Source organism: Podarcis filfolensis (genome assembly GCF_964270895.1).
Source record: "Podarcis filfolensis genome assembly, chromosome: 6".
Lineage (NCBI taxonomy): Eukaryota > Metazoa > Chordata > Lepidosauria > Squamata > Lacertidae > Podarcis > Podarcis filfolensis.
The window spans coordinates 83,168,718-83,194,341 of NC_139609.1; the positions used below are offsets into that span (position 1 = coordinate 83,168,718).

The window sequence follows — 25,624 nt, forward strand, 5'->3', positions numbered from 1 at the left end:
GCAACTACCGAAAAGGCCCTCTGCCTGGTTCCTTGTAACCTCACTTTTCGCAGTGAGAGAACCGCCAGAAGCCCCTTGGTGCCAGACCTCAGTGTCTGGGCTGAATGATGGGGGTGGAGATGCTCCTTCAGGTATACTGGACTGAGGCCGTTTAGGGCTTTGCTTTAAAGGTCAGCACCAAAACTTTGAATTGGGCTCGGAAACGTACTGGCAGCCAATGAAGATCTTTCAGGACCGGTGTTATATGGTCTCGGCAGAAATGAGGTAAGCTGCAGTACACATTTGAGTGGAGAGAGAAAGAATTCATCCTGCAGGGCTGCTATGTTGAATGGCAACCCCATAACAGCTCTTCCCCAGACCTTGGCCCAGATCCAAGGCAAAATGAAGTATCTCCAACTCTAGCGAAACAAAAGGGATGGAGGAGGCATGCTTTGTTCGGCACTCGACAGGGGCCACTAAAGGTTATTCCTACCTTCAGGGGAGCGGCTTTCCAAAACAACAAGCCGTTTCATTAGCGCATCTCGATTCGACGGACACAGATGAAGGAGAGCTTCCTTGCTTAAAGCCTTCTATCAGAACTCGATAAATAATTCATGGGGCACAGTTTACCGGGTACATTTGGAGTCACAAATTGGCTGTGAGAAAACAAGCGTGATTTTTCTCCGGTGGGTTAATTATTCAGGATGAGTGGCTAAATTGCCCCCTCGTTCCTTCCTCTCTGTTTCCTTGCAAATATCCAATATTTAGGTTGTGTTTAGATGCTACATGGCACACTGCTTCGGATGCTATTGATCAGTTCCCCCCCGATTAGGGAAGCGTCCCTCAAAGAGTAAAGTCCGGAAGCGAATGTTCATGATTTCTCATCTGAAATTCAATTTGTGTTGGTCATCCGCAACTTGCTTTCAAGGCTCTCTGCTTTCCCTTTTAGGAAATAACTAAATCTGTAGACTATTGGGGTGGGGGGAATTCTCAAAATGCCACTCATCCATGGAGCTATGAAGTATTACATAGGGGTTAAAACCTCTAAGGGAACCTGGAGGTGATCCAGCTGATAGACTGGCTTCATGTAGGATGCAACTATGGCATCCCTGACAGATGGCCATTCATCCTCTGCTTAAATACCTCCAGCCACACCTGGTTAGCAGTAGTAGAGCAGCACAGGAACTGGCCAAAGGCAAGGTACTCAGAAGGGCTCCTCACAAGCTCGAGCCCAACTTTGCTGTGCTGCCCACTCTCCTCCCTGCTACACCTCAAATCTCTCAAATCTGCAGAAGCCAGAGATGCACGCCACTCATTCACTGAATGCTTATAGGAGAAGCAGACCATCAGAGACCGGGAAACACAGAGGACTCTGTAAGGCAGAATTTCCATAAACATAATTTCATCGTGCTTTTATCAGATTGTTTTTTACAGTCATGGCTTTCCCCCCAGGGCTGTCTTAAGCATATGCGGTGCCGGGGTGCAAAGATCTGCCCGGCGCCCACCCCGGCTGCCCAGTCCCAGGCGTGCAGGAGGGCGGAGCCGACTGCCTGCCTCAGCGTTTTGCTGGCTCGGTCGCCCCCAAACTTGCAAACATCACCTGGCTTGAGATCACTACATGTGAAAAGGATCTAGGAGTCTTGGTTGACCACAAACTTGACATGAGCCAACAGTGTGACGCGGCAGCTAAAAAAGCCAATGCAATTCTGGGCTGCATCAATAGGAGTATAGCATCTAGATCAAGGGAAGTAATAGTGCCACTGTATTCTGCTCTGGTCAGACCTCACCTGGAGTACTGTGTCCAGTTCTGGGCACCACAGTTCAAGAAGGACATTGACAAACTGGAACGTGTCTAGAGGAGGGCAACCAAAATGGTCAAAGGCCTGGAAACGATGCCTTATGAGGAATGGCTAAAGGAGCTGGGCATGTTTAGCCTGGAGAAGAGGAGGTTAAGGGGTGATATGATAGCCATGTTGAAATATATAAAAGGATGTCACATAGAGGAGGGAGAAAGGTTGTTTTCTGCTGCTCCAGAGAAGCGGACACGGAGCAATGGATCCAAACTACAAGAAAGAAGATTCCACCTAAACATTAGGAAGAACTTCCTGACAGTAAGAGCTGTTCGACAGTGGAATTTGCTGCCAAGGAGTGTGGTGGAGTCTCCTTCTTTGGAGGTCTTTAAGCAGAGGCTTGACAACCATATGTCAGGAGTGCTCTGATGGTGTTTCCTGCTTGGCAGGGGGTTGGACTCGATGGCCCTTGTGGTCTCTTCCAACTCTATGATTCTATGATTCTATGCAGCAGAAGAGCCTGCCGTGGGGCTCCGACCAATTGGCGGGCTCTTCTCCGGACTCAAATCTCAGGCCCCAGACTCTCGGCCTGGCGCCCCTGAGAGCCCGGTGCCCGGGTCCCCTGCACCCCTAGCACCTATGGGTAAGATGGCCCTGTTTTCCGCAAAGAATTCTGGGAGCTGTAGTTTGTTAAGGGTGCTGAAAGTTGCCAGGAGGCCCCTATGCTCCACCTCCTGGAGCTACAATTCCCTGAGTGGTTTAACCATCAATTCCTCTTCACAGGGAACTCTGGGATTTGTAAGGAATAGTGATAGTCTTCTCTCACTTTGTTCCCCATTGACTGATTCACGGAGGTAATATGACTAGAAGCCATTGATACCTTTATTCTCCATAGTCAGAGGTCGTAATGCTTCTGAATACCAGTTTCTGGAAATTGCAGGAGGGGAGAGTGTTGTTGCATTCAGGATGTTCTTGTGTGTTTTCCGCAGGCATCTATTGGCCACTGTAAGAACAGGATGCTGGAATGAATGGACCACTAGCCTTGACCCATCTTCTTATGCTTAGTTCCCACTCAAAGCAATTTAATTTGATGGCGTCACTATGTGCCACATGGAAAATTACTTCCTTTCATCTGCCCTGAATCTCCTGACACCTAGCTTCATTTGAGAGAGGGAGAAAAACATATCTCTATCTACTTTCTCCGCACCATCCCACGGTATTAAGCATCTCTGGGCTACAGAACATGCCTAGATTTGGTCACAGTAGCCCACATCCTCAGTCTGACCTGGGCAGTTGATTTGGCGAGAAGACTCAAATCATTTCCATTCCCAGCCCCATTTTATTCCTGCTTCAATTTGTTCCTTGGGACAGGAGAAACAAATGATTAGACAGGAACAACATAGTTATTATTCCGCTGAAACGGCAGCAACACTGAGAGTGCAAGATGACATGAAGTCCATGGAAATTAGATATAATCATATTCTCTGCTCAATTTGTTTCCCTCTCTGGGGTTATTTTTAGTCTTGTTTACTTTAATTGTGTGGATGTCTGAAAGCCTATCTCGTTCCATGTTGCGCAGCGCATAATAGTGGTTCCTTCTGTGTCTGCCATGCAGTCATTTTGTTTCCAGCCTTCTCCGTGAAGATTTTGCATACACAATGCCATGCTGAGCACAAGATGCCCTTTGCATCTCCGTCTTTCATTATAAGATCCACTTTTCGAAAAGGAGTAGGAGGTTCAAGGTCTTTCCGGCCATTGGCCTTGCTACATTCAGCAACAAGGACTTGTAAGGATGTTTGTCTCACTGTGGATACAAGTCTTCTTGAAGCCAGGGGCCCTGTGAGGTCCTGACTCTGAGAAGGTTTGTAAGCATCATCAGACAAACATCCTTACATGAAGTAGTGGCAGTTTTTGCTCCAGATACTGTGTTTGCACCATCCCAAGCTCCCTGCTGCCTTGGATCTCTCAGTAGCTGGCAGTGGTGCATGGCACGAGGAAGCAGGGTCAGCAACACAGGCCCACCTGTGCTGCTGAACTAGCTGCTACCTGCTTACAGGTCCCCTGAAGACCTTGAGATGCTGGTCAAGAGTGGACGAGACATGTGCCTCCCACATGCTTATAATATACAGAAACTCACAAGGGCTATAGATAAGTTTGAAAAGACTCATCTCTGTTGTGCATCGGTTACACTGGGAGACCCAGTGTGATGGTTTAGAATGTGCAAAGTAGTTTGGCATCCAACTTCTTTGAAGGAAGGGGGAATTGTCAGTTTGGCTTGGATTCAGCTCTTACACAAATGTCCAGGGTGGATGAAGCCTGCCAAGTTACAGGGAAATACGTTCAAGGGCTTTGGGGCCAGACACTGTTCCGTTTGGAAATTAATGGTACCAAGCAGCGTGTTCATAGGAAACCTGCAGGAAAACCTCATGAGAATTTCAGGTTTTCATTTCAGGAATGAGTGAAAATGGACTCCCCCAAACTCTCCACATTTGCAGGTTAAATTGGAGGGGAACATTTTGCCAAACATCCTCTAGAGAGGCAGAATTCTCCAGCCATTTTGAGGGGGGACAAAAACTGAAATGGCTCAGAAAAACCTTCTGAGAAATTTTGGCTCAGAATATTGATAGTGTTGTATGCAATGCTGTGCAAGAGGCATTTTGCTAACACAAAGAACTTTCCCTTCCCCTCCTCTCCAAGTGTGTTCCCCCTCTCCAAGTCTGCTCAGGGTGGTCCCCAACCCCTAGAGCCAACTTTATGGGGAGAGGGTTGCAAAGGAGAGGATGGGGATGTTCCTTTCTGCAAGCAGACATTGGATGTGTGAGTGGCATGGCAGCGATGAATACAACCTTTCATTCCTAATGGTGTATGCAGGGATCAGTGGGTGAAAAGAAGAGGACTGAGCTTTTCCTCCAAAATTTTGCTTCCTTTTTGAATATTATTTTGCATTCTGGGTTGTATCCATGGTTCTGCTCAAAATTCTCCGCACCATTTGCAGAAGTTGAGGGTGGAGACATTTTGCCAAATATTCTCTGAGAACGGGTCTCAAATTCTCCAACGGTGTGTATGTAAGCTTCAATAAAAACTAAGCTCAGATGACCAACAAAATTGGAAGCCTTAACGCAGCTTAATTTCTTGTGACAGAGAAGCAGTCTTCCTATACCCTGGCAATTTTTCAGCCGCATGCTCGGAAAATAAATGGTGATCATCCTGCTTCCTCCTTAAGCAGAACCACTGTAAACTAGTCTGCAAATGAGAACTTGTCAGGGGGAAAACACATAAATTAACCCTGACAGCTCAGCTGCACCAAAACACATTTATGAGTCAAAAGAATGCAAATTGTTATTCATGCTTCTGGGCTGACACCAGATACCCAGGCAATTCTGACATTCATTATTGTGGTGTGATCATTGGCATTTGTGTCCTAGACAGAAGCCCAGCTCTGCATTAAGGAAAGGTTACTGTGTGGGTCTTGAAGTCCTCTGCAGTGCAGTGCAAAAGTGTAACAATGGTTGAGTTTAGACTTTCTCATCTGGAAAGATTCATGACAGCAGGCAGTGGATGTTGTCAGGGCTTGGGATCAGCTCAGAGCTAATAGATGCCATAACTTAGTAGCTGACAACATGCTTTCCATGCAAAAGGTTCCCTGTGCATCTACAGCACAGTTACAATTGCTAAGGCAATTGTACCCCAGGTACAATCACCACTGCGGCTTACCAGCAGGGAAAGGGGTGAGGTAAACATGGTGAAAACACACCAGTAGATTCAATCCAGCACCCCCATCAGCGTGTTTGCACCACACTGACCTAGCCATCACCTTGTCCACCCCAATGATGGTCAAGGGTTTGGAAACCAAGCCATACAAGGAGCGCTTGAAGGACCTGGGTATGTTTAGCCTGGAAAAGAGAAGACTGGGAAGAGACATGATCGCCAACTTCAAATATCTTAAGGTCTGTCACATGGAAGAGGGAGCAAGCTTGTTTTCTCCTGCTCTGGAGAGTAGAACTCAAACTCAGGAGGTTATGGACTCTCCCTCCTTGGAGGCTTTTAAGCAGAGGTTGGATGGCCATCTGTCATGGATGCTTTAGCTCAGATTCCTGCATTGCAGAGGGTTGGACGAGATGACCCTCAGGGTCTCTTTCAACTCTATGATTTTATGATTCTGTGGAAGGTCAGGTAAGTGCTGCTGCCCTGCTCCAATGACTGCTACAATTGTGGCATCTACATCTATAGAAGGTCACGGTTCACAGGTCTGGGAGAAAGCTTGACCTGCAAGGCGAACCCTAGACAAGATTGCACCCGACCCCAGTAATGAAGATACAAGACATTTTGTGGGGTTCTTACATATTTAGTTAGGCATTTCTATGCCACCCCGTCAACTGTGTCCTCTGAGAAGTTCAAAAATTTAAAATCAATAGACTGCTAACACAACCAACAGTGCTAAAATCACGCATCGTAGAAAAGCAACACCAGCACAAAATTTATATAAATCAGCATAATACCACAGAACAGCTTAAAGTCAGTAAGCATGCAGTACTTACAAACCAGCAACCGTGGCATTTTAAAAAGCCTGGGAGAAGAGAGAGGTCTTCACCTGGCCTTGAGAAACTCGTAGTGTAAGTTTCCTTGAAGAAACTTTACAGGAAGACCTAATAATTGTAATGTACGGTTAAAGGCATTGGATCATGAGCTCACATAAATATCTTCTAAGGAACATACACATAACCTATTGATGTGCTTGCTTAAGCAAAATCAGAAAACTAAGCACCAAGACCTACATTCAATAGAAGAAAGATCAGCCTTCAGATGCAAAACTGGTGAGTACATGTCTAGGCTGTGGACAGATAAATCTGCCCCAGTCTCTTCTGTACTGTTTCCACATGTGGACATCTTAAAGTATACCCTGTCCTTCTTCTTTGTGGATTTTTAAAAAGATAGTTCTGGGGCCAACCCCATATACCACAGAGCAGCAATTACAAGGTCTATGGAGAGCTGTTCTGTCTCCCTCCCTCCCTTGCTTTAATAGTGTAAATCTGCTAGGAGCAGCTTCAAAGGATGGCACCTCGACAGCACAGGTTCAAATTGCTTTTAAAAATGGTGCACATCACTTCCTGTGTAATTCTATGCACAAAGGGCCATTTTATTTCCAAAAAAGAGAGAGGCTGCCCCTGTCATTACCCTGAAATAGTTGTTCCCCACCAAGCCAGTGCTTCCTGGGGGAATTCCCCCTGCAACATCCCCCTCATGTTGATGATGAGCCAGACAGGCCTTGAGTGGAACTCTTTTTCTAAGCCTTGCAGCCTCAATGAGTAGATGTGAGGGTACTCAATTTCTTCTCCGAAAGTGCCTCCCTTTGTTTGTCTCCCACTTTTCCTCTTTAACTTGCATGGCCTCTGCTTATACTCAAGTATCCTGCCAAACCTAATAACTTATCCTGAACAATGTGGTGTAGGCAAAACCAAACCAAACACCCTTTCAGGGCCGTCTTTACCCAGGGGTGCAAGGGGTGCGGGGCACCCGGGCGCTGAATTCTGGGGGGCGCCTGCCGCCTGAGCTCTTAACTATCTACCTGTTATGAAATATTAAATAATTTTGATCAAGCTAGAAAAACAAAATACATACCGTATTTTTCCCTCTATAACACGCAGATTTTTTCTCCTAAAAAGGAAGGGGAAATGTCTGTGCGTGTTATTGAGCGAATGTGTGGTCCCTGGAGCCAAATGGCAAAAAAAATCAGGCAAAAATCAAATCGCGCGTCTCGGAGAAGGGAAACCTGAAAAGAGGAAGTGGCTGCTTTCCTGCATTCTGCCTCAGGGTCTTACTGCCCACCTTCCTCTGTTTCCTTGCTGTGTTTGCTCAAACGGAACAAAGAGCAGGGAAAGCCCCTCCCCTCCAGGCAAGCAGAGGGGAAAGCAGAGTGTCGTCTCTGTGCTCCGGTGCTGCTGAAAACATGCAGGAGGGAGAGAGAGAGAGAGAGAGAGAGAGAGAGAGAGAGAGAGAGAGAGCTGGCTGGCTTGGGTGGGTAGGTGAGGGAAAACTTTTGCCTTCCTTTCCTCCCTCCCGTTATACCCCTCTCCTGCATTCTTAGCCAGCTGCTTCTCTGCACACCCCTCTCGTGCTCCTTGTCCATTCTGTATTTTTCCTTCCTTCCCCACTTAAAATGTGGTTAAAAAGCATGGATCCACATGGATCCTCAGGATCTTTGCATTGGGTCACCCCAAATTCACCATCAGATCACATAGCATGTCCATGGCTACAGCCTGCCCCCCAAAAATCACACACGCACTGTTGCCTGGGGCTGCAATGGTGCAAAAATGTGGTTAAAAAGCATGGATCCACATGGATCCTCAGGATCTTTGCATTGGGTCACCCCAAATTCACCATCAGATCACATAGCATGTCCATGGCTACAGCCTGCCCCCCCCCCAAATCACGCACCCACTGTTGCCTGGGGCTGCAATGGTGCAAAAACGTGGTTACAAAACATGGATCCTCAGGATCTTTGCATTGGGTCACCCCAAATTCACCATCAGAGCACATAGCATGTCCATGGCTACAGCCTGCCCCCCCCCAAAATCACACACCCACTGTTGCCTGGGGCTGCAATGGTGCAAAAACGTGGTTACAAAGCATGGATCCACAGGGATTCTCAGGATTTTTGCATTGGGTCACCCCAAATTCACCATCAGATCACATGTCTGTGGCCACAGCATGAAGCACAAAAATGATACATCCACTGTTTCATTCAGAATGTTTTTTCCCTTGTTTTCCTCCTCTAAAAACGATGTGCGTGCTATGGTCAGGTGCGTGTTATCGAGCGAAAAATACGGTATATACCCAGGTATTACCGAGTTGTATACCTACAGTTTCACCAAAGGACTTTCGACTTTGTGTGCTCATTTATCAAAGACGCGCCGCAGCAGCGGTGGTGCTTGTCAGACTTGGGGGTGCTGGGTGGATCTTTGCACCCCGGCAGCGCATATGCTAAAGACTCCCCTGCACCCCTTCAGGCCCTTGACCAGAGATGGGGAACCTGTAGCCTTCCAGATGTTGTGAGACCACAGCATGCATCATCCTGGATGCATATCGGTCATGCTTATTGGGACTGACGGGAGTTGGAGCCCAACAGTATCTGGAGGGCTGCAGGTCTCCCATCCCTGCCCTAAACCAATATGCTCATCTGAGAGGGAAAATTCATACTGAGCCCAAATACATTTGGTGACCAGAAACATATCACAGTGCACCAAAGTCAGGCAGGTGGTGTTGGACTGAATCATAGAATCATAGAATTGTAGAGTTGGAAGGGACAATGAGAACCATCTACTCCAACCCCTTGCAATGCAGAAATCTTTCCCCCAGCATGGGATTCTAACCCAAGACCATGAGATTACGAGTTTCACACTCTACTGACTGGAGGTGGACCTCATCATAAACAGCTGTTTTTCCCAGGCCCTCCCGCCTATATATGTGGGTTTGCAGCTATCCACTGACTAATTTGATTTACATCCTTCACCTCCTATCACAAGAGTAGCTAATGCAGTGCCCTCCAGATGCCGGGGACCACAACTCCCATCAGCACCAGTCACCATGGGCAATATAGTCAGAGATGATGGGAGCTGTGGGACTCAACCTCAATCAAAGCAGTTGTTGGCTCAGTTTTTTCAGGTGACTAGGAACAAAAAGCACTCTTCTGTTTACCTGGAAGAGAACTGGAAGGGAGAATAGACTGGAATTCTGAGAGATTCATTGTTAGTCTTCTGATGGTCCACCCCTCTTTTTGATATGAGTCTCATCAGGGCAATGAGTTGAGACATGGAGTCTTTAACCCTTTCCTTTTGGACTAGTCCCCCAACCCTGCTGAACAAAAATGTCTCAAATTTGCAACCCGTGAAGTTTGTATTTCATTGAAGCAGAGGGCAGCCAGGTGACTGCTCACACATCTCTCAAAGCCACAAATCTCAGTTTGGCCTGATTTTGGAGTCAATAGGACTTGATGACTCTATCTAAGGAGGCATTGTGTGTTCAAGTTGTCTCCGAACAAATTGTGCCACAAATTCAGTGGGGATCAGTATGTTCCTATGTCTTCACCATCCCTGCTAACTCAATACAAACATGCACACAGTGGGCCAAAGACCTGTCATTGTCACACCAACCTCAAGATGGAGAATTCACTTTCCCTTTTTAGTACTTGCGATTGTTGGTTTGACTTCTGTAAACATCCTGCAGAAAATAATAATAATTGAAATGCTTGAAGAGAGAGAACATTTGTCCTCTTGTGAATAAACAAATTTTATTCAGTAGAAAATGTAATATAAGCAAATAGAATTACCTCTTCACTCTCGATACTAACAGGAGCGAGAATCTAGGATTAAAAGCGAGAGGGGAGAAAATGCTTCCTTCTATGCACCTGTCATTCTGAATATCATGCAATCAAATTTCCTCCTAAATCTCATCAGATGAACTCCCAAAGTCATTGCAGAGATAATAAAATAGGTTATGACACTAGTCTCGTATACATCAAAATGTCTTTCATATATCTTTAAGCAGTTATTAATCTCTGAATTAGTTTAGAATACATTAACCTTCAAGGTAAATTAGTTCAATCAAGAAAATGACTCTAAAGAATAGACTCTGTCACATGCATGCATGCAAATGCACACACACACACTCACAAACTCGGTTTATGAATTTCAACAAACCTTAATCCAGGGGTAGCCAATGTGGTACCCTCCAGGGGTTGCTGGAATACAACTCCCCCATCAGCCCTAGCAAGCACAGTCTGAAACACAAGAGTGTTGGCAGGAAGATTCCCCCATCCCTGAATGGCACCACTGATTAAACCAGAGTTAGCCAATATGGTGGTGTTGACTAACCCTGGTTTAATCAGTGATGCCATTCAGGGATAGGGGGAACCTTCCTGTCAACACCCTTGTGTTTCAGACCATATGAAATTCTTCCTTAGGAGGGAGTCTGGCCAAACCACAGCTTCTATACACTCTGTGAATACTGCTATAAACAGTTAAATAGACCATTGCTCTGCTCTCACCTTTTTATTCTGCCTCTCCTGCATCTTTTAAATGTCTGCTATCAAAGTAAGGATGGAAGGTTCCCACACAAAAGGGGGCAGAGAGAGGAAGACATGACAATGCTGAAGAGTGTCATGGATGGAGGAATGAATCAGTTCCACCATGGGGAGGAAGAGGGGCAGTCGTGATAGAGGGACACTGGGCCCTTGGCAGATTGTCATCAAGGTGCTGCCTGGACTGCAAGATCTTTCTGAATTCTATACAACCTTAAGGGATAGAGTTTGGGACCGTTTGAATGCAAAGCCGGTGCTCTATTATAGAGTTATGGCTGCTCTGCCTTGAGCTATGGCCCTTCCCATCCTCTGGGGAATGTAAATGCTATGATCCTTTCCCTGCTTGTTGGAAACCCTGTTGAGATGCCATTTCCAAGGCGATGCCATCTACAGCACATGGGTGCATAATTTAGAAAAAGGGTGGGGAACCTGTGGCCCTCCAGATGTTGTTAGACATTGCAAGAACCAACGATCCCTATCTTCAAGTCTGAACAAAATGCTTGTTTAACCTGGAGGTAGGCTGTCTGAATTGTGCATTGCTTTGTAACAATTTGTTGGGTCTCTGGACCGTAATAAAGATTGATTGATTGATTGATTGATTGTTAGACTACAACTCCCATCATCCCTGACCACTGGCTATACAGCCTGGAGCTAATGGGAGCTGTGGTCCAAGAACATCTGGAGGGCAACATGCTCCCCACCCGTTTTGAAAGGTGCTTAGGTATAATTCTTCCTGCACTATTTTTGTTCTTACCTACATTTAAATGTATGCAAATTTAACTGACTGATCAAACCCATATGAGTAATGATAAATATTTATTTAATCAGGTGGCAGTCCTAATTTGAATATATATGGACATTGCACTAGTTTAAGAAACCCGCCGCTTCTATATCTCACCGGGTTCCTTAAAGATTTCTTGTGCGTATCGGGAGCGGAAATTAAACCTGATAACATGTCGCAACTCCATCAACGATCCAGCAGCAATCGTTTAAAAGATTTGCCCAGGGTAATTTCGGGAATGATCTGTATGCTGACACATCATGCAAATGACGTGGAACAAATTATATTATTTCAGCCTGTTTATCATCTTGTCAACATTTGTCTTCCGCTTTTTCCATACAGGATTGTAAATCAGACACGCGCAGGGGAAGTCAGGGGAGGCACTTGCCTGTCTAGAGTCGCAGTAATAGGATGATGAAAAATGCATCCGTTTATCTGTGGGAAAAGATTTAAAGGTTGTTACATTCATTTGTTACCTAGGATCTGGCATTTTATCATACAGACTCTGCTTGGCCAGAAAATTATCTCTTTTCCTCAAGTCCATTAAGGATCTCCTCACAACTTACAGAGCCCTGACAAATATAAATATTGAGTCCCATTCATGAAAATTGCATTTAAACCTGAGGTTTAAGTGGGCTGAATGCATGATTAAGTACCCTGTTAATTAACCTTTTTTTTTTGCAATGATAATTGTAAATGTGCCATCATACGTTTTAAATCATTTATACTGCCTACGTTATAATACAACTATTCTGCCTCTTGCAGGCTCCAGAATTCTGAACATGGGATGCAGCCACCATTAAAATACACATATACACAAACACTGGTAGATGAGAATGGAAAAGAAGAATACTGGGTTAGAGCCAACTTTTGTTAGTCACACTTAGATCTAACCTAAGTTAGTCACATTGAAACCAATGGGACATGAACTATTTATTCATGACTAACCCCTCACATGCAAACAAAGGTCCGTATAGTAAAAGCTATGGTTTTCCCAGTAGTGAAGTATGGAAGTGAAAGCTGGACCATAAAGAAGGCTGATTGATGCTTTTGAATTATGGTGTTGGAGGAGACTCTTGAGAGTCCCATGGACTGCAAGAAGATCAAACCTCTCCATTCTTAAGGAAATCAGCCCTGTGTGCTCACTGGAAGGACAGATTGTGAAGCTGAGGCTCCAATACTTTGGCCACCTCATGAGAAGAGAAGACTCCTTGGAAAAGAGGTAGTATAAACATGGACTACTGGGAAACACTGGCCTGTGAGCGCTCCAATTGGAGAACAGCTTTGAAGACACTCGAACTCAGGACGCAAGGGAGAAACGTGCTATGAGCAAGAGACACTTGGCAATCCCTGACTGTGATCAACTCCTGTCCAGAAACCTATGTCCGCACTGTGGAAGGATGTGTGGATCCAGAATTGGCCTCCACAGTCACTTACGGACTCACTGTTAAGATCGTGTTTATGGAAGACAATCTTACTTGGCTACGAGTGATTGCCAAAAATAAGAAGTGAACAAACCTCATTTCTCCCTCTAACAATTAGCAAGTCCTGTGCCCACTGAGCATGCACAGTCCTCACTGGGCTGCTTGAGATTATCTAACACCTCCACGTTTACGGCCCCTGCCCAGTCATTTCTGCATTTCTGAAAACATTAGTATTCTCATGAGCCTGTTAATACCTCCTCTTGCATGTGTATGGTCCTATTTCAGCTGCATTAGGAACTGCATTCAGAGAATGGGTTTGTTGTTTGTATATCTAGGATGTGTAAACTGGTTTCAGAGAGAAAACTTCTATTTTTATTTTTTGAAGCAAAGAGGTGAGAGCAGGGGGAGCCAGAGACCTGTTGTCTTTTCTTTATTGCTAATGTGCTTGCAGACTGTCAGAGTTACTGTTGTTTAGAAAAACCTAGCATATTGATTTCTTACCTCCTTTGATAAAACAAAACTCTTTATGAAACTCTTGCTGCACCTATCTCATTGACAAACTGTAATAACAGCTCCTCTCCCCAATGGTGGAGCATAATTCACAACCTGGGAGATATATCAAAATTGCCTCTGCATATTTGCATATGCGTTCTTCAGTTATTAATGAGTTAGTGGCCTTTGTGGATGAAATAAATAGTACATTAAATAAAGAGGGGAGTGAGGCACTATTAGCAGGAGTAAAGCCCATGAGCGAAGGCTTTAATTACACTCCCCTCTTCAGGTCATTAGCTGCATAACTACCTGTGGATGAAGTGATAACTAACCTCTCATAAAGCTAATGAATTTGCTTTGGCTAGAGCAAAACGGCACGTGCACAGCCCCATTAGACAACCTGAATAATTGAAAATCAGTGGTTGCATATGGTTATGTAAACACACCAGACTTTGTCTTCTTATGGTATGGATGGAGGAACATTTAATCTTTCAGTTTTAAGCAGACTGAACAGATTTTCTACTCCTCAAGTAATGCACAGTTCAGAATGTAATTCTCTTTTGGATTTTGCCCTTCTTCCAATTTTATTCCCCTGTGCTTGGCTCAAAAATGCAATCAATCAATCAATGTGAACATTACAATAAAATATTCAGATATGGCTATATGAAGTATGTTTTTTGATAATACTTTGTGGTTCATTACGTCGGTAGATATGTTCTAATGAAGCTTCTTTTTTGTAACTTTTTAAAAAATCAGAGATAAAAATACACAATTGACACAGATCGAGAATAAAGTGATTAGTCGAGCCCTATCTTAGACATGCAATGACAGGCAGCAGTGGCGTAGCACAGGGGGCATAAAATTGTTAGGGGGAGCAAAATTTCAACACCTCATGCTGCCTCAATACAGCTTTGCACTTGCATTGTGGGGCTCCATTGAAAATGGCTTCTCCATACGAACCAGGAAGTGACCTCTCCAGACAACGAAACAACTCTTCTTTCCTTATCTCTGCGGCTGTGATCTTCCAGGTGATGCAGACTCTGTAAGGCAGTTGAGAGTGCATGCATATTCCATCCGTTTCCCTCTCTCCCATCCTCCCCTTCTGTATGGCCTCAGGTACTGGCAACCCACGCTATGGCACTGACAGGCAGAGCCAAGAAATTATCGTTTGTCCCTATCCTGTTTCCTGCAGAGTTTTGCAAGGGCAAAATAGAGGAAGAGGCAAGTGACCTCCAGAGCCACCACCTTGACTAGTTATAAGAAAGAAGGCAGGCGGTTGGGGGTTGCCTGACAGCAGATTGAGCTCAGTGGGGCCCCAGCCTGCACTGTACATGTGTGATAATAGCAATTCTTTGAATTTGTGAATATTGGGTTGTATCCCAATCAGTACTTGTGTGTATCTGGAGAGGGGAATACCCCACATCTCCTCTCCTACTTAAGATCCTTGCCCCCCTCAAAGCCTTGCTCATGTTGAGGGATGCTCAGGAAAGATCTGGGATGTTGGTCTTGGGCTGTACAGTGGTACCTCGGGTTACATACGCTTCAGGTTACAGACGCTTCAGGTTACGCTTCAGGTTACAGAAATAGTACCTCGGGTTAAGAACTTTGCTTCAGGATGAGAACAGAAATCGTGCTCCGGCGGCGTAGCGGCAGAAGGACCCCATTAGCGAAAGTGGTGCTTCAGGTTAAGAACAGTTTCAGGTTAAGAATGGACCTCTGGAACGAATTAAGTACTTAACCCGAGGTACCACTGTAGTGGGAGGTGAGAATTGGGGGGGGGGGCGGAATCAGGAGCAGGCCACCTGCATGAGCAGGCACTGTTTCGGGATTATTTTCCATGCTTCCAACTTCCACAGCACTTGGGTGTGTGTGTGAAGCAGGACTGGAGATGGGTGTGGCCTGCAGAGGGGTCATGGGCTAGGGGCGGCCAGATGGAGAGGCCCAAAGTGCTGCATTTGGCTCCTGAAGCTAAGGCTCCCCACCCCTGACATCACAGAATGGGATGTTCCTACATGCATGACCAATGATGTTGGAGGCAGGATTAGCACTTCAGATTGAGGGAGGGGGCAGGTAGTTGCAATCCCCTCTGCACCATGGGCTCAATAAAGGGAGAATTTCCCCTGCTCCAGCCTATTAAGGAAATTAAGTTTTCTGCTTTATCTCTGCTGCACAGGTGGATTTTTTATGTTATGTGGTTTTAAATTGCTGTTTTAATGATAGGTTAGGTCAGTGAATCAGGTTGTTTAAAGCACATTCTAAAGTACGAGAACTGGTGTAAAAATGTTTTAAATAAACACGTTTCCTCAGTCCTCTCACTTCCCAAGCAGCTCCAATTGCATCTGCTGTTTGATAACTCCAGACACCTCACACTTTTTCAAAACATGTCTTTTCAACCATATGCTCTCTGCTGAGACTATACATGCCCTTATTTCTTTTATGAAACACTAAAAAAGATCTGCAACGAATAAATAGCACTTTTTTATTCTCCCTTTATTATAATTGAACATTTTTATGAGATTGTCAAAGTTGGTAGTCAAATTGAGGTCTGTCTTTTGTGTCTAACGTGGTTAATTGGGAACGATTTTGCTACACATCATTTAATCTTCCTTTACGACCAATTAAAAGAGACCTGAGTGGGGTGCCAACCTTTATGGAAGTCATCGTATTTCATCCCTCCACGCTTCCCTCTTCTGACTCTGTTTGTCTTGAGAATCAGCTGAGGATACACCTAGAAGAACAAACTGTTATGATGGAAAATCCAATGCAATAAAAAAAATATAAAGCTTAGGGAAGAATTTTAAAATCCATATGGCTAATGCTGAAGCCAAGGCCTAAATTAACAAGAGACCCCATTAAAATCTGACTCCATCAAAGCAGATACTCTCAGACCCTCCAAGTGTCTCTATTTTCCAGGGACAGCCCCGGATTTACAGAAGCTGTCCCAGATCCTGGAATGTCCCACTTTTCCTTAGGATGCTCCATATTTTAATTGGAGAAATGTTGGAGGGTATGGAGTTAAGTGACTCCCAAGCCAAGGAGAGAAGTACCGTAATTATACAACGTTTAGAAGATAACTGAACGCAGCCCTGTATAGGGAGGTTTTTTAAATGTTTAATGCTTTATTATGTTTTTATATATGTTGGAAGCTGTCCAGAGTGGCTGGGGAATCCCAGTCAGATGGGCATGGTATTATTATTATTATTATTATTATTATTATTATTATTATTATCATCATCCCTGTTTTCATCGGAGAAATGTTGGAGGATATGTACTCTTAGGCCCCATCTGCACTGCACATCTAAAGCAGTATGGCTTCCCCCAAAGAATCCTGGGAGTTGTAGTTTGTTAAGGATGCAGGGAGTTGTTAGGAGACCCTTATTCCCCTCACAGAGATACAATTCCCAGAGTTTTCTGTGAAGAGGACTTGACTGTTAAACCACTCTAAGAATGATAGTGGAATGGGCATTATGTGGCACCTGTAACAATGCCATCTCTGCCAAATGAAGCATGGGTATAAACGGGGAAGAGGGCGGCTCGGTGGTCTAAACCACAGAGCCTCTTGGGCTTGCCGATTGGAAGGTTGGCAGTTCGAATCCCCACGACAGGGTGAGCTCCCGTTGCTCTGTCCCAGCTCCTGCCAGTCTAGTAGTTCGAAAGCACACCAGTGCAAGTCGATAAATAGGTACCGCTGCGGTGGTAAGGTAAACAGCGTTTCCGTGCGCTCCGGCTTCTGTCACGGTGTTTCATTGTGCCAGAAGTGGTTTAGTCATGCTGGCCACATGACCCGGAAAGCTGTCTGTGGACAAACACCGGCTCCCTTGACATGAAAGCGAGATGAACGCCGTAACCCCATAGTCACCTTTGACTGGACTTAACCATCCAGGGATCCTTTACCCCATATATATATATATATATATATATATATATATATATATATATATATTATTAAAGATTTAAACAAAACATATTATCCAAAAACATATCATCCTTAATCCCCCCCCATTTCCCTCCCTCCCCACACCTTCCCACACAACCCCCCCCCCCGACTTCACTCAGTTCCAGTCTTTGGTTTCTCTGTGAATGCTGTTCTCTGCATGTTACAAAGTTCTATAAATCCTTAAATTATTCAACTGATTATTGTCAATAAAAAGTTTGTGAATGTTTGTTCAAAACCTGCCAAGGAGTCCAATTCACTTTGTTGCCTCTTCAAATACTTTGTAAAGGGTTCCCATTCATCTTTAAAGTCACAGTTATCCTTGTCCCGTAACTTATATGTCAATTTTGCCAGTTCTGCATAATCCATCAGTTTTTCTTGCCATGATTCTTTAGTTGGAATTTCTTCAGTCATCCATCCTTGTGCTATTAGGATTCTTGTGGCCGGGATCCTTTACCCTTTTTTACCTATATAGAGGGTAAGACCAGGGATGTAGTGTGGGAGTAAGGGTGCCAGGGGTTCTGTGGCCTTGGGTGCACAATTTTTGAGGGGGTGCGAACCTGTGGCCCCCACACAGGCACCCCCAGGACAGCTCCTCTCCTCCTGCCAAGGACCACGTCGGCCAGCCAGGCACCCCCTGCATGTGTGGGCAGGTGGCTCAGCATGGCCCTGCTTTGCTTTGGTGGGGTTGGGGTCACTCCGGCGGTGCCAGCATCAAGGGCTGGGTTGGCGCACATGTGCCACTAGGTAAGACAATATCACAGGTGGACTGGTCCCAAGTTGTTGAGTGCTATATATCCTAATTGATCCCCTCCCCCTCTTCCTTTTTCCTTTCTCCTTCTGTGATGGAGCTCCTATTTGGGGACTTCCCTGCTTTTTTCTGGCCCATGTAGGACCAGTCTGGATAGTTGGCCTTGGTGAAGACTTGACGTTTTCATCCTCAAAAAAGTTTTTGATTTGAGTTTCTACTGAAATGAGGCTGCATTTTAATGTTGTATTTTAATCTTGTTTTTAAGTTGTATTTCAATCATTTGTTTTTATACCGGTGTTAGCCGCCCTGAGTGCGGTCTTGGCTGGGGAGGGCGGGGTATAAATAAAATATAATAATAATAATAATACAGTGGTACCTCAGGTTAAGTACTTCACAGTGCTTTGAGGGAGGGGTGCTGAAGTAATATACAGTGGTACCTCGGGTTAAGTACTTAATTCGTTCCGGAGGTCTGTACTTAACCTGAAACTGTTCTTAACCTGAAGCGCCACTTTAGCTAATGGGGCCTCCTGCTGCTGCCGCGCCGCCGGAGCCCAATTTCTGTTCTCATCCCGAAGCAAAGTTCTTAACCTGAAGCACTATTTCTGGGTTAGCGGAGTCTGTAACCTGAAGCGTATGTAACCTGAAGCATATGTAACCTGAGGTACCACTGTAATAGGAACGCCTTGAACTTGGCCCAGTAGCAAATTGGCAATCACTGCTGATCTCTGAACTCAGCTGTTACAAGGCCTCCTGACAGCAATTAGGCTGCAGCATTCTGCACTGACTGCAGCTTCTGGATCAAGCGCATAGGAAACCCCACCATTTTGCCCCTCCTGGCAAGCAACAAGGACTGCAGCTGGGAGGCTATTGCAGTGGGGAAAGCCATTACTTTAGGCTCTCTTGCATAGCTGGGGAAAGAAAACAGTGCCGTGAAGTCCCTTTGTGATTTGTTCTAGCGTTGGACGTCTAACCACAGCAGAGGCATATGTTTCTCAGTTCACCTGTCAGCGAGCAAGGCTTGGGGCAGTCGTTCCCATGATCGCTTTGCCAACTGTTCTAAAGGACAAACTGTAACTTGCTCTATTATTGTAGTTTGTTTGTTTTCTTATATCTTAACACGCTTGGGTGGAAGTGTTCAGCCAGAGCCCCTGAAGGGTCCCAAAGGTTCTCCCATTCCCGGTGACACGGCTGCATCTCAGCGCAATGCATTTATTTATATTAGACATAAATCAGCGAACTGTTTACTGACAACAACAAAAAAGACGAAGTCGCAAGAGTCACAGAACAGTAATTTATCATGGGGTTCAGTGACTCAGAACGTCGTAACATAAGAAGACAGCTGAAAATCTGATTTTGTAGTGATCGGCCAAACAGCCTAAAGAGGAGGCAAAGCTGAAATGAAATACATGAATTTGGCAAGGTGGTATTCTCATCTTTCTGTGATTTGCGATAGTCTGTTTTCAGAGACCGAAGGGTATTTTGAACCCTTTAGAGTCTAGTCCAAAGAGTCATAATGGGCCCAGCCCAAGAAAATTTGCTGTCTCAGGTGGACAAGATGCTGCCCTCATAGGAACACAGGAAACTGCCTTATAAGGAGTCACACCATGGATCCATCTAGTTCAGTATTGTTTACACTGACTGGCAGCAGCTGTCCAGGATCTGAGGCAGGGAATCTTTCCCAGCCCTACCTTGTGATGTTGGGTACTGAACCTGGGAACTTCTGTGTGCAAAGCAGATTCTCTGCCACTCTTCTGCCCCCCGTTATTCTCCTTACAGAATAGACTGGCAATTGAATGTCACTTCAATACCAGGGAAAGCTAGGGATGGATTAATATTTCAATTTCAGTTTCTCTCCATTTCTCATTTCTTTCTGTCTTCACTCCACTGCATTTGTGCATCAGTTTGCAAGGTTTTAGAAGTCCTCATGAAAATTCAACTGAATTTTAGAATGCATTTCCTCTGGCACACACACACATTTTTTGCATACATATTGTTGCAAGCTGGGAATTATAGCTCTGTGAAAAATAGACTACAGTTCCCAATATTTTTTTTTGGGGGGGGGGGGAATGAGCTTTAGACTTGCTTTCTGGTTTATATGCTGCCTGATTCTACGTAAGCTCTGCTTCCTGAACAACAAAACATTGAGCATGCTCTGTCTCCACATTTTAAAACATTTCTACAACCACGAGTACCAGAAACTGACTCTTTTTATTATTTTTATAAACACATTTTTTAAAAAAGCAATGAATTGCAGCCAATTCACCTATCCGATCGGGCACTAGATACTGGAATCTTTATAAAGTTCATTTGCACAGACACAGAAAACAAATATTCCTGGTCATAACGTTGAAGTGTAATGTTTCTAAACTTCTAAATCCCCTTCTCTTTATGCTACTCTTTTGTATTATATTTATTCATTTTCTTATTGTGCGAATCTCTTTCGCTCAGACACCTCCTTTGATTTGGATTCCATTTTATGGCCAAGAGGAGACGACGCCTTGTCTTGGAAGCATAAATCAGTTTCAGTATGTGAGCTCCCAATGTGATAAGACATATGGAAGAGGAGAAGGTGTGTTTGCTGGAGCAGATGTCTCCTTCGGTTTCGGTGATTGGTATGTATCTCGCATATCTCTTTCCCGAGACTGCCCTGCTTTTAATCAAGAAGTCAAACATATACAGTAGCTTCACAATTATAAAATACCCAGTTTTGTAGAAAATAAGGAACGTAATGGAAATACGCCATTGGTGATGAACTGTGAGGCCATAAATGGCTTGTCAGAGCCTTCTTAGTGTCAAGATTTTTGGAACCATGCACTATGCGTTGGTGCAAGGGAGAATCTTCTCTGCAGTGACACCACAACTGTGGAATGCAATCTCCTTTGAGGTCCATGTGATGGAGAGAACACCAGAATTAGTTGGCCCCATCTGTTATTAGTTCTGTTTCCACCTACCACTGGTCTCTTTGATTTTCTGCTTATCACTGCAGCTGGCTAATTCTGTTTCTTTGCATCCAGCCAAAGTTGAATGATGTCATAACGATGCCATGCAATGGACAGGTAGGTACCTTCAGCCTCCTGCCAACTTTGGCCTGTGCAGCTGATCCTAATGACATGGCCTTCAACATTCCACCGACGAAAATTGGGACACACAACTTTTGGTGCTGGGCTTTTTCACAGACTCATTCTCCTCCCTGAGCTCGGTGGCAGGGCTGGAGGGGGGAAACAGGACATTCTGGGACCCAAGCAGAAGCCAGGATGGCTTCTGTAATTCTGGGATGTCCCAGGAAAATCAGAACAGCTGAGGGGGATGTAATAAGGAGCCAAAAAATGTTTCCCCACCCCTGAGTTAAAGGTGCTTTTCTCAGAAGCCTGACCTAGGGCCTATGATTTCATAATATAGCGCTTGTTGATTATTTTGTCAATAAAGGGGGTGGTGGGAATTATTAAGAAGTCTGACAAGACCCTCAGTAATTTGTCAGTGGTCCCCAAAACCATGCGATTAGAGAGCCATTGAATTCACCGATTTGAATTCCCCCAAAGCAGAACAGATTTGTAAGCTGCTTTCGCTTCTGTTCATTTTTAAACCTACCAACCAACCAATAAAACTCGGTTGCTGCTGATATCTATATCTATGTCTCAGTCTATGTCTACATTAAGATTCATTATTGTGACTCTTATGATCAGTGACTGGTGAAAAACGAGAAGTCAGAGTTCATTAGCCATATCCTAAGAATAAATATGAGCTGCCATAGGCAAGCTATGAAAAGTGAGGCGTTTGTTTCTGGAGTTATTTCTGTATTACACCGAGTAGTTCAACCCCTGGAAATTGGGATCACTCCTGGCTTAATAGAACTTTGGCAAGGACACCAAGGATAAAGTCAAGTGTCACAAAACGTAGCGTCAGGAGATCTTTTATATCCCTTCAGGGAGGAGGAACATCTGCTTACCATCCCAATGACAGCCTTGCATTTATCCCTAAAGAAGTAAAGTGCAACGTTGTCTGCTCCCAAGCACCATATATGGGATTTTATTGATGCCGTTAAGATAGGCTGTTTATGACCATCAAATAATTTCAAAAGGGGTGCAAAGGGGGAAGCCTCTCATTTAAAAAGCAGCGTGGTGTCAAATCTCATCTTTTGCAGTAACGTATGAAAACACAACATGGCAGGAACACATAGGAAGCTGTCCTACACAGAGCCAAATTTAGTAGTCCCTCTAGCTCAGGCATGTCTACACAGACTGGCAGTGGCTCTTCAACGATTTCAGGCAGGGGGCATTCCCAGTCATACTTGAAGGGGCCAAGGATTGAACCTGTGACCTTCTGCCTGCAAAGCAGATGCTCTACCATTGAGCTACAGCCCTTCCACAGCTTTTGTGCTGGCAAGTAATTCCATGTCAGGGACTGGCTGGAGGATGAGGAGTGGTGGGAGGCCCCAGCTGAGGAACTCCCTAGAGAAGCCATGGAGGAAGAAGGCTCAGACCCAAGGGAATGAGGGAGTGGTGGTGGCAGAGGAATAATAATAATAATAATAATAATAATAATAATAATAATAATTTATTTGTACCCCGCCCATCTGGCTAAGTTTCCCCAGCCACTCTGGGCAGCTTCCAACAAAGATTAAAAATACATTAAAATGTCACACATTAAAAACTTCCCTGAACAGGGCTGCCTTCAGATGTCTTCTAAATGTCAGGTAGTTGTTTATCTCTTTGACATCTGATGGGAGGGCGTTCCACAGGGCGGGCACCACTACCAAGAAGGCCCTCTGCCTGGTTCCCTGTAGCTTTGCTTCTCGCAGTGAGGGAACTGCCAGAAGGCCCTTGGCGCTGGACCTCAGCATCCGGGCAGATTGATGGGGGTGGAGATGCTCCTTCAGCTATACTGGGCCGAGGCCGTTTAGGGCTTTAAAGGTCAACACCAACACTTTGAATTGTGCTCAGAAACATACTGGGAGCCAACGTAGGTCTTTCAAGACTGGTGTTATGTGGTCTTGGCGGCCGCTCCCAGTCACCAGTCTAGCTGCCGCATTGTGGATTAGTTGTAGTTTCTGGGTCACCTTCAAAGGTAGCCCCACATAGAGCACATTGCAGTAGTCCAAGCGGGAGATAACTAGAGCATGCACCACTCTGGCGAGACAGTCTGCGGGCAGGGTCTAAGCCTGCTTGGGCGCTTGGGGCAGTGCTCCCAGGGGTGGGGCGAGCCGCCCATAGGGGTGGGGCACACGGTGTGGGCCTGTCTGCCTCCTCCTACTCAGCCGCCCTACAGCGGGGGGGGGGGATGCAGCGGGCAGACTGTTTGGGCGGCATGGAGCCTGCGCGCGCCCAAGCCACCATGTCTCTCCCAGGAGAGACGCATGGCTCAGGCGCGCTGCAGGCCCCACGGTGAGTGCTGCCTGGGATTTTGTCTCTCCCCCCCTCAGTGGTGACACCCAGGGCGGCCTGCACCCATCGCACCCACTTCCTCTGCCCCTGGGTAGTGGGGTGCAGAAGACAGATCAGAGGAGGGAGGAAGCTGGGAGGTGGAAGTCACAGGAGGCTTGAGTGAACAAGAAGAACCAAAGGCAGGGAGGGCTGGATGCAGAAGGACACACATGGAGCTCAGGATCTGAAGGAGAGGACAGGGAGGGGCCAGACATTGCAACAGCTTCACAGCAGCTGCCCGGTCCCTCTGTCTTGAGCTCCCCTTCCCCTTTGACTCCAAGGTCACACAGAGCTTTACAAGTAGCTGAACAGAAAACTAGAAAAGCCCAAGAGACTGTCTGCTTGGAAGGCGTCCGGAAGAAGAATGGTAGCAGGAAGAGGAGATGTCAAAAGCAAAGCTGTGTGTGTTAAAGATGGCTCAGAACCCATTGAAGATTACTGGTCCAGATTACTCAAGCCAGTGAAAATTTGGGGGTCTTGTCTGCCAAATTGTTCAAGGGGCCTAATAATTCAGTTGAGCTGTGAATCATGAAACCCTTTCTGTCTCATGAATATAAATTCCCTTTTCAACGGTGTGTTTATAATAGAGTTACATTATTCATTATGGGATTGGCAGATTCTATATACAGCGTGGGGGCACAAACAACAGCACCCCCTCACATTTAAAAAGCAAGAACAATTTTCTGGCAACATAGAAATGATTGAATATCTAGGAAGATAGATGGTTTCATTTTAACTCCTGCTGACATGCAATATGTCAATTAAAATATTAGCATAATTTTTAATTCGGGAGATTGATTTTTTGGGGGGGTTGTTGCTTTGCTTTATTTTAATGTAATCCATCATTGTTTGCTCCCTGAGAGGGACAGGGTATGTTTATTTTGTTTTATAGCCCTGGTCCAAAATGGCATCTGCTGAGTGAATCATGAACTTCCAATTGCCTCTTCTTCAGCAGTTTGTCCTCTAATCTGATCGAAGTGAAAGCTAGCACCCCTCAGAGGAAGAAGGTGGAACTACAGGTCTGGGGGTACATAATTCCTCATTATGCAGATGTATTCTGGAGTTAAAGGGAGGGAGCATGAGGATCTGGATAATACCTGCCTAAACAGAAGCTAAACCTGGGCCAATACTTTTCCATCCCTTCATTAGCTACTTAAAAGCTACTCAATACTAGCTGATCATTGCAGGCATTTAAAGCAGCTTGATATAGACTGCTTGATTCAAGTGTTCTGGAACTAAGTAAAAAGACGCATTAAGAGAACAATGGGATGTGAATTAACCTTTGCCCCCCAAAATGATATTGTTTGAGCTTTTTCATTCATGCGCATTAAAATCACACCGGCCAATGGTTTCCAATTCATTAACAGATGCAAAACTGGATCATCATGAATATCTGAGAAACACAATGGCATTGGCAGTTATAGGCTGGATAAATAGGATTTGGCAGTTAGCACAGCAGTTAAGAAATTAGTGAGATAGTAAGATTAAGGGATGGCAGACAGTTGAACTCTATATTTGTAACAGAGTGGTGTCCCCTTACTGATTACTGGAATAGGAATTATGGTGTTGAAATTTAGATGAATAAATATAAATACCCAGTGTGTGGAAACCGTGAAAAAGGCAAATTCTATTCTAGGGATTGTTAGGAAAGGAACTGAAAGTAAACCTGATATCATTGTACAAATCTATGGTTTGACTACATCTGGAATATGAGTTTGACCAAACTGCGGGAGGCAGTGGAAGATAGGAGTGCCTGGCGTGCTCTGGTCCATGGGGTCACAAAGAGTCGGACACAACTAAACAACTAAACAACAACAACAACACATCTGGAATACTGTGTATAGCTCTGGTCGCCTCACCTGAAAAAGGATATTGTAGAGGTGGAAAAGGAAGAGGGCATTCTTGGTAGTGGCCCCCACCGTGTGGAATGCCCTCCTGTCAGATGTCAAAGAAAGAAACAACCAATCTGACTTTCAG

General features: G+C 45.1%; 1 long non-coding RNA gene across 1 annotated transcript in view; it reads left to right on the plus strand.

The window, feature by feature from the left end:
* LOC310764847 overlaps positions 1–25,624 on the plus strand; it is a 517,681-nt gene that overhangs the window by 3,401 nt on the left and 488,656 nt on the right. Inside the window, exon 2 of the long non-coding RNA XR_014549272.1 lies at positions 8,026–8,165. This is a non-coding gene — a long non-coding RNA (uncharacterized lncRNA). The remainder of the gene's footprint in view (positions 1–8,025; positions 8,166–25,624) is intronic.